General features: G+C 41.8%; 1 non-coding gene across 1 annotated transcript; it reads right to left on the bottom strand.

Annotated features, from left to right (window-relative positions):
• Window positions 1-946: 946 nt before the first annotated feature.
• TRNAN-AUU (transfer RNA asparagine (anticodon AUU)) lies at window positions 947-1,018 on the bottom strand. The gene has a single exon. It is a non-coding gene; the product is annotated as a tRNA-Asn (tRNA).
• Window positions 1,019-10,431: the final 9,413 nt, after the last annotated feature.

Raw genomic sequence — 10,431 nt, 5'->3', positions numbered from 1 at the left:
CCTTTTTGGAACAAGCAGGGGAAGAGTTAGACTAGGATTTGCCCTGCGAGCTTTCCCATCGGCTTCTATTATAAAATAGTAGTAATTGTGCCGGCAAGATCCCCCATCATTCGAAGCTCATCTCCTTCCACCGTCGTGTAGCCCTGCGGTTAATTCGAATACCGGAACATCCTTCCATCCCTCATTCAATATGATCTACCGGCTCTAAGACTGACTCAATGGGAAGAATCAGATCAATCTTAGGGATTTGCTTTTAGCACCTCGAAGACTCAATAGCTATTCCATCTCGTCTTTTCGGATCAATAGCCCCAATCTCGATATTTTCAAAACATGTCTCTCTCATGAGGAGTTCCAATACGGTGTAGAGCTTAAATAAAACACCAACCTCGCTACCTACCGTAGATTCTTTGAATGTCCCGCTGATTGACTACTACATCTAGGGACGGGACTGATCCCGAAAGAGAGGTATATCTTTATGGTTATGAAATCGCTTTGATTGAAAAGCAAGGTGATGATGCCATAAGTCAAACAGGCGGGTGAGGTGAGAGTCCTTTACTGCACTCACTGGAGAGAGGGTAACATATCATATATAGTAGTAAGGTCTTATCCCATTATTAGTAGCCGAAGTGTGGGCCGGCTAATTCAGGAAAAAAAGGCCTTCCTCGTTATTAATATCTTTGCTCGCGATCATTGTGACCTCTTGGGCAGTGCTAGTACATCTGAGACTTCTTAATTGGCTAGTTGTAAATATCCCCAGGGCTATGGAAAAAAGGATTATATCAGACCTATACCGAGGTATTGATGGTGATTTTCTAATCTCGCAGAACAGAATATGATACGATGACATATAATTCAATAAAAACAAAGACATGGAACGTGTTACCTACTCTTAACGGGCAAAGCGAGCCCCTTTATTCTGAATTCTTTAATTCAAAGTCAATCAAATCTTCCCAAGTAGGATTCGAACCTACGACCAATCGGTTAATAGCCGGCCGCTCTACCACTGAGATACTGAGGAACAACAAGAGATTCGATCTCATAGAGTTCAAGCTTCCCCCTCATGTAGTCGTCGGCCTTCCCCAGCCCCCTCTCGTCGCTTCTGGCGAGTTCATGAGCAAGTGAATGAAGGAGCCATGTTCCTAAAAGAAAATGACCCTCTTTGTTTTCTTTTCTTCCCCTATCCCTTCAAATCCCTTGTATAGGTTAGGCGGTAGCACTTTACTAATATAATAAAAAGTAAGGCTCTTCTCCTGAGCGACAAGGCTCCCTAGAAGACAGAACTCTTAACGATGCTTTGAATAAGAATCTTTCGTACCCCATTCAATAGACTTGTTGGGAAAGCTTAATAGAGTGACCTCTAATTCTCTTTCTAACATTTTTGGATTGACAGGAAGCTTTCTTGCTGTGTGATTCTGTCCCCCACTCTGCCTTTAATGAAATAATTCAATTACGATTTTGTCCCAAATAAAATCTATTTTTAAAGGATAAAAAGGTGAACGACATTTCGCTAAGTGACTTCGTGTTTTTAATATATATATATATATATATATATATATATATATATATATATATATATATAGTACATACATAAAAAATATAAACTTTATACACCTTTGCGCCTACCAAATACAAATAGTTTCAGCCGCGAACAGAGGCAGACCTACGGTGGAGGGTGGGAGTCACCGGAACCCGTTAGGCTCACCAAAAATCATGTATATATAAATCTTATATGTATTGTATATCTAGATAGGAACCCTTAAATAATTTACTTGGGCCCCCTTGAAACCAAAAGTTGGAGGGCAACAATGGTTGAGCTGCTAGTTTAAGTATCTTCCCAGTTTCCTTGCTATTCAGTCTTGGGTTCGAGAACTAGTTACAGCAAAATTAGCATATTTTATTTCTTCTCTTTTTTATCTTTTGCATTTTTGGATTCGATGATAGTTTCTATCCCTGGCTTCGGACTGAAGGCTTCATTACAGACCTAGTAAATCAGTGCATTCTCTTTCACTATTTTCCTAGTGCATTCTCTTTCTTTAAAAACCTCTATATACGGTCGAAATCGAGCTCGCCTATGAAATGGTAGATCAGGTTCAGAACATGACAATAAAGGACTGAAGATCAACCCCAAGTCCCACTAGGCTAGAACCTGGGGTTGGAATGCCCGCCTTCGAGAATATCGGGGCCGTGATCCCGGAATCGATCCTAGCCCCGAATAAGCTCGAAGAAACATTCTTAGCATAATAGAAGACCAAAATATCTGTGACTGGTCGGATACTACGGAGGAAATATCGACACGTATCAATGAGGAACTGGCAATCAAGAGATTTTTTTTACTTTTTATAGAATTGTACCTAAAGTAGGACTCCTCTACCATATAAAGGGGGTTTGATAATTCATTTAGCACATTGTATCATGCATTCCAAAGCAATACATTATTATTTTTCTCTTTAAGCTCTTGTTCTTCTGTATCGTGATACCGATCAAAGTGCATCTGGCTCGAGGGTGGCTAACCTTCCGAGATTGAAACTGTCCAATTCGTGTGGTTTGAATTTACTTTATCATTATTTATTTTAACTGCAACTTAATTTATCACTTTGTATCAAGTTAATCCGCGTATCCTTAAAATCACTTACAAATTCAATTGTTATCCGATTTTGAGGGAAAACAGTTTGGCGCCCACCGTGGGGCTAAGAATAATAGTGGTTATTTGATACAAATTTCCACAACACACACTACTTTATACTTGTTCTTTGAAGTGTCTCTCATTTCAGGTTAAAGCTCAAAATGTCAAACTCTTAATCAGCACCCATGCATATTGACAATGAGTTCGGCCATCACGGTGAAAATAACAACATAGATCCCGGTGATGAAGTACCGCCCATTGATCCCATCAGAATTCCGGTCGCGGACTCGATTGTCGCTAATTCACATGTGGCTATCAACGCAAACCTACCTACCGATCCCGAGAATAGCGTCCGTGGTGGATCCCGATCGGCATCTCAAAATACACAAAACATTGGAGGAGATGGGATCAATTTACGGATGATCTTCGAAATGTTACAGGCTCAACTGGCGGCGATATCTCAGTTACAAAACCAAAACCGCACACCGAGCAGAATTGAACCCGATCCATCCCGGAAAGTCACCCGCAGGGATGAACCGATCGCAGAGAGGTCGAATGAAAATGAATCGGGGACTAACCCCGAGATCAAAAAGATGCTCGAGGAACAGATAAAAATAGGTAGAATCAGGGGAGAAGAAAGTCGAAGCTAATGACAAAAGGTAGAAACCTACAATTCCAGGGTCAACCAAATCCCAGGCACACCGCCGACGTTGAAAGGCCTGTATTCCAAGAGGTTCGTGCAAAAATCTTTTCCTCAGAGCGCGGCTCCAAGTACGATCCCTAAGAAGTTCCGCATGCCCGAGATTCCTAAGTACAATGGAACGACTGACCCAAACGAGCATGTTACCTCCTACACATGTGATATCAAATGGAACGACTTGGAGGATAATGATATCGAGTCTGTATTGTTGAAAAGGTTCGGACATACCCTGTCAAAAGGAGCTATGATATGGTATCACAACTTACCTCCTAATTCTATTGACTCATTTGCTATGCTTGCAGTTTCTTTCGTGAAAGCTCACGCCGAGGCTATCAAGGTCGAGACCAGGAAGTCGGGCCTTTTCAAAGTAAAACAGAAGGATAATGAGATACTTAGAGAGTTCGTGTCCCAGTTTCAAATGGAACGGATGGACCTACCACCGGTCGCTGATGATTGGTCCATTCAGGCTTTCACCCAAGGACTCAACATTCAAAGCTCGTTGACTTTACAGCAGTTGAAACAAATTATGGTGGAATATCCGATTGTCACTTGGGCCAATGTCCATAACCAGTATCAATAGAAACTCAGGGTCAAAGATGATCAGCTTGGGGACCCTTCCGGGTCCGTGTATCCCGTCAGAACCATCGACAGAGTCAATAGAGACATCGATCGTGAACCGAGATCAAACAGGGATCGGTATCAGCCGTACAATGGGGACCGAATAAGCAGTGGGTCCGGACAGAACTCTATGAGAAATGAATGGAGAAGTGATCGAGGTCAGAGCAACCAGGGACTCATGAGAAAAAGCATCTTCGACAAGCCCGTCGGGCCTAAAGAAGCGCCAAGATTATCGGAGTACAACTTTAACATCGATGCCACCGCTATTGTATCTTATATCAGACGCATCAAAGATACCAAGTAGCCTAGACATTTATAGTCTGATCCAGCCCAAAGGGATCCCAACCTAATGTGCAAATATCACGACACTCATGGCCATAGAACAGAAGACTACCGACAATTAAGGGAAGAAGTGACCCGACTGTTCAACAACGGGCATATCCGAGAATTCCTATGTGATCGGGCCAAGAACCACTTCAGGAACAAGGATTCTAATAAGCAGACCGAGCAAGAAGAGCCTTAGCACGTCATTAACATGATCATTGGTAGAGTCGACATTCCCCAGGGTACGATGCTGAAGCGCACCAAAGTATCCATCACAAGGGAAAAATGGACTCAGGATTATGTACCGGAAGGAACCTTGTCTTTCAACGACGAAGACACTGAGGGGATCATGCAGCCCCACAATGATGCACTGGTAATATCGGTACTCGTAAATATATCTCAAACTAAGCATATGTTAATTGATCAAGGTAGCTTAGACAACATCATCAGATCAAGGGTCGTGGAACAACTCGACCTGCAAAATCAGATCGTACCTGCGGTCCGAGTCTTGAACGGGTTCAAGATGACATGTGAGACCACAAAAGGGGAGATAACATTACCGGTGAACGTCGCCAGAACCATACAGTAAGCCGAGTTCTATGTAATCGAAGGGGATATGAGATACAACGCATTGTTCGGGAGATCATGGATTCACAACATGAGGGCAATACCCTCGACACTGCACTAGGTGCTGAAATTCCCAACAACCGGAGGAGTCAAAATAGTTTATAGGAAATAGCCGACCACCAAGGAAATGTTTGCGATCTATGAGATGATCCTGGCATCCACACTCTCAACATTGGAGGATCCAAATAGTAATCACTGACACCAGCTTCGACAGGATCGGAGGAACGAGGGGTAGACGAGGACGACGACTACGGAGTCCCCAGAACTTCATAGTCCCCAATGATTTTGAAGCCACAAAATCAATGGTCGAGGAACTTGAACAAGTCGTACTAACCGAACACTTGCTCGATCGAAAGGTATACCTGGGCACGGGGTTAAGCCCTCAGCTCAGAAAAAACTCATTCAATTTCTTATAGCTAACGAAGATTGTTTTGCTTGGTACCACCTTGATATGACAGGGATCCCACCGGAGATAACCACTCACAATGTAATCCTGGACCCGAAGTTCCACCCGGTCAATCAGAAGAGGTGACCCAGTCCAAGGTCAAACATACTTTTATCAAGGACGAGGTATCTAAACTCCTTAATAAAGGGTTTATTCGGGAGGTTAAATATCCGGATTGGTTAAAAATGTAGTGATAGTCCCTAAAAAAGAAATAAATTAAGAATGTACGTAGACTATAAAGATTTGAATAAGGCATGTCCCAAGGACTCCTTCGCTTTGCCCAATATCTATCGCATGATCGATGCCACGGCCAGCCACGAGATCCTCAGATTTCTCGATGCCTACTCTAGGTACAACCAAATACGGATGAACCTAGACGATCAGGAAAAAACCTCCTTCATCGCTTAGTACGACACATACTGCTATAACGTGATGCCATTCGGATTAAAAAAACACCTGTGCCACTTACCAACGCCTAGTAAATCGGATGTTCGATGAACAAATAGAAAACTCAATGAAAGTTCACATTGACAATATGTTGGTTAAGTCCCAGTGAGCAGAGGACCATTTATAACATTTGCAGGAAACCTTCAATATACTGAAGAAATACAATATAAAGCTGAACCTGGAGAAGTGTGCGTTCGGAGTTGGATCAGGTAAATTCCTCGGATTCATGGTATCCAACCAGGGAATCAAGATCAACCTCGACAAGATCAAAGCCATCGAAGATATTATGATTGTGGACAACGTGAAGGCCCGTGCAAAGATTAACTGTACGTATAGTCGCCCTAGGGCGATTCATCTCGAGGTCATCCGATAAGAGCCATCGATTCTTCTCAATATTGAAGAAGAAGAATAACTTCTCATGGACCCTGGAGTGCCAACGAGCCTTGGAGGAACTTAAGTGGTATCTATCGAGTCCACCGCTGCTTCACACGCCGAAGACAGACGAACAACTAAACCTATACTTGGCTATATCGGAGATAGCGGTAAGTGGAGTCATGGTCCAGGAAGAGCAAGGTATGCAATTTCCAATTTACTATGTTAGTGGAACTCTAGGTGAGGCCAAAACTAGGTACCCTCACCTAGAAAAATTAGTTCTCGCTTTGCTAAGCGCCTCTAGGAAGCTGAAATCATATTTTCAATGTCATCCTATATTTGTTGTGATTACTTACCCATTGCGAGATATAATGCACAAACTCGACCTCTCAGGATGATTGGCCAAATGGGCTATGGAAATAAGCGGGTACGATATTGAATATTGACCCCGGACCGGCATTAAATCTCAAATTCTGGCACACTTCGTGGCCGACTTTACGCCGGCCCTAATACCCGAGGTCGAAAGAGAGTTGTTGGTGAACTCAAGGACGACTTCGGGGATCTGGACCCTCTTTACGGACAGTACCTCGAACGTAAAAGGGTCCGAACTTGGCATCGTATTGAAGCTACCAACAGGCAATGTAGTTAGACAATCTATTAGGATTGTGAAATTGACTAACAATAAGTCCGAATATGAGGCCATGATTGCAGGTCTCGAACTAGCAAAAAGCTTTGGGGGGGAGGTGATCGAAGCTAAGTGTGAGTCCCTCCTCGTGGTGAACCAAGTTAATAGGACGTTCGAGGTCAGAGAAGAACAATTACAAAGGTACCTAGATAAGGTGCAGGTAACATTACATAGGTTCAAGGAGTGGACTTTGCAACACATACCTCGGGATCAAAACAGTGAGGCCGATGCCCTTGCTAACTTAGGATCGTCGGTCGAGGATGACGAGTTAAACTCGGGTGCGGTTGTACAACTCATGAAATCGGTAGTGGAAGAAGGCCTTGCCGAAATAAACTCAACGAGCCTGACTTGGGACTGGAGAAACAAATACATAGAATATCTGAAGATTAGAAAACTACCCTCGGATCCAAAAGAGTCGAGGGCCCTGCGTACGAAGGCAACCCGAATTAGCTTGTCCGAAGATGGAACCCTGTTCAGAAGAACATTCTATGGCCCACTCGCAATATGTCTAGGACCAGGATATACCAACTACGTTCTGAGGAAAATCCACCAAGGCACCTCTGGAAATCATTCAGGCGCCGAATCATTGGTTTGAAAAGTAACCAGAGCCGGTGTTACACCCCATATTTTCATACGTGAAAGTACACCGTAAGTCAATTGATGTAAGCTCAGAAATGAGATTCTCTTTGAAAGTATATAAAGTGATCTAATGATATTACATCTCGTATTTCCGTTCAACATACAAATGACTAGGTCTAGGACGAATGCACTTAAACGTGAGAAAGGAGATTTTGGATAAATAAAAATGAGTTGCTTGCTTACCTAGACGTGTCTGCTTCACCAACTTACTTTCCATCCTACTTGCTTGATCTACTCGACACATGTCTAAATTATTTAATGAGGATGGGACACATTTCAAAATGGAAAAAGGACCAACATAAATCACCTACTTGAATAAGTAGGTGACAAGTAGGTGCATCACCTACTTAGAGCTTGTGGATCAAATTAAAAGGGAATGGAAAAGGATAGAGATGGGCAAGTCTTGGGGCAGCCCAAGACCCATCTTCCCAAGCCCATTAGTGGGGCCATATAAACATAGATATATCTCAATTTCACTTCGAACACTATTCATAATCCCCCCCCCCCTCTCTCTATTACAACGTGAAGGAGCTCCAAAATATCAGCCCAAGATCTCTCTCAAAGTTATCCTAGGATTCAAGACCAAATCCAGTAGTTGGTAAGGTGATTTCTGTCTTGGAAGATCAAGATCACCAAGTTATCTCTCTACTTTATTGTTTGGGGTAAATAGCTTATTTGAGCTTGAAGTAAAGCTTAGTTGGATGAGTATTCTTGTTGCCAAGATAAGGTTTAACTTCTCCTATATGTATTTAAGATCATCTATGTATATCTAGTCGATTTGATGAAAGTAACTTGTGAAGTAAGTTGAACTTCATGTTGAAGTGTTGTAGTTGCTGGACTATTTTAGAGTTGAATTCTTGATATTTTATAGCTGGAAATCAGTAGAAATAACTTAAGAATACTATTGATATTGTGGTTGATGTGTTTGGAAGAAGAAAAGCCTTGGAAAGTGCAAGTTAGAACTTAGTTGTTGGGTGAGATGATGTGGACTGTTATGGTGATGTATTGTAATGAATATGAGGTTAGATATTGATATATATGTTTGTTGACATCCTGGACATGTTGGTCTTGTTTGTGGATTTGAGGAAAATCAAAAGAATAAGGGGAGGTGCTGTCCAAAATTACGTAGATGAGCTAGTCGCTTATTTGTGTAGAGTTCTAGCTTCTGTAAGCTTAACAATGGTCCCTTATTGTTTGTTATAGATTGAAGTACTAATGGTTTGAACCGATGTCATGTGGTTAGGTAAACGAAAAAGGTATATTAAGGCTATATCCCTTGTTTTCTTTTGGCATGATTCATATGATACAAACGAAACGAGCAAACGCGCAACTTTCACAAATGACACTATTCTTAAAAGTAGTAGGGGTTCCTATGTTTTTGATTCCCCATGTGTCCTATTATTCTATCATCTGTCCGCGGGTCTTAGAAAATGCGTAAGTTGATAAAGTTTAATTCATGATATTAATCGAAGGCATAATGATTTTATGACATTACTAGAGATCTTATTGACATACTTCTCATGCATTGCATTCATTTATACATGTACATTGACCCATGACCAGATGTCATTATATATGCGTATGTTATATATATATATATATATATATATATATATATATATATATATATATATATATATATATATATATATATATAATGGGGTATGGATAAAGGTTATGGCGTTATATACACATCACCACCTGATCAGCTGGTATACACTGATGATTTCGCCCACAAAGGCCGAGATGATATGATGGGATGCCCTCAGAGGCTTGATGATGTTATGTACTCATATACCTATGCATGGTATGATATTTACATGCATATGCATGACATTATAAATGTTTCACGATTCACAGAGATATTCAGACTTACATGTTGAGTTCTTTACACCATGTTTCTTTCATGCCTTATATACTCGGTACTTTATTTGTACTGACGTCCCTTTTGCTTGGGGATGCGTTTCATGCCCACAGATCCTGATAGACAGGTTGACAGTCCCCCTAGTAGGCTATCAGCTTAGCAGAAGGTGTTGGTGCACTCCACTTGCTCCGGAGTTGCCTATTTGGTCAGTATGATTTGGACATATATTGATTGGTATGGCGGGACTCTATCCCGACCTTTATGACATTTATGTACTCTTAGAGGCTTGTAGACAAATGTCATGTATATTGATACTTGTATGGCTTTATCAGCCTATGTTTTGAGCGTACAAATGATCATGTCGGCCTTATAGGCCCGTATATCACGTGCATAAATTTCTATATCATGTTGGGTCTCCCTATGTCTAGTATTCCCTTATGTTTTATTCCAGTTATCTCATGATGGCCCTTCTAGCCCATTTACCTATGATGGTGTGATAAGAAAGATATGTTACGTTGGTACTAGGATGAGTAAGGCACCGGCTGCCCGTCGCGGGCCTCTGATTTGGGTCGTGACAGCCGGCTACAACTGGATCGATATGGAAAAGGACGCGAAGGAGTTCGTACGAAAATTTGATGAATGTCAAAGACATGCTCCGATGATTCATCAACCCGGGAAGCTTCTGCATTCGGTTTTGTCACCAAGGTTGTTCATGAAGTGCGGAATGGACATTGTTGGCCCCCTTCCATGGGCACCCAGTAAGGCTCAATTTATATTATTTATGACTGACTATTTTTCTAAGTAGGTGGAAGCCCAGGCATACAAGAAGGTCAGGGAAAAGGAAGTCACCGATGTCATCTGGGACCACATCATATGCCGGTTCAGAATGCCGGCCGAGATCATGTGCGACAACGGAAAATAATTCATCGACAGCAAAGTAAGCAAGTTTCTCGAAGACCATAAGATCAAAAGGATCCTATCAACACCCTACTACCCTAGTGGGAACGGAAAAGCAGAATCAACTAATAAAACCATACTCCAAAACCTCAAAAAGAGGTTAACTAATGCCAAAGAAAAATGGAAGGAA

This window comes from Nicotiana tomentosiformis, chromosome 2, assembly GCF_000390325.3.
Source record: "Nicotiana tomentosiformis chromosome 2, ASM39032v3, whole genome shotgun sequence".
Classification (NCBI taxonomy): Eukaryota; Viridiplantae; Streptophyta; class Magnoliopsida; order Solanales; family Solanaceae; genus Nicotiana; species Nicotiana tomentosiformis.
This window is presented reverse-complemented; position numbering and strand designations above follow the sequence as displayed.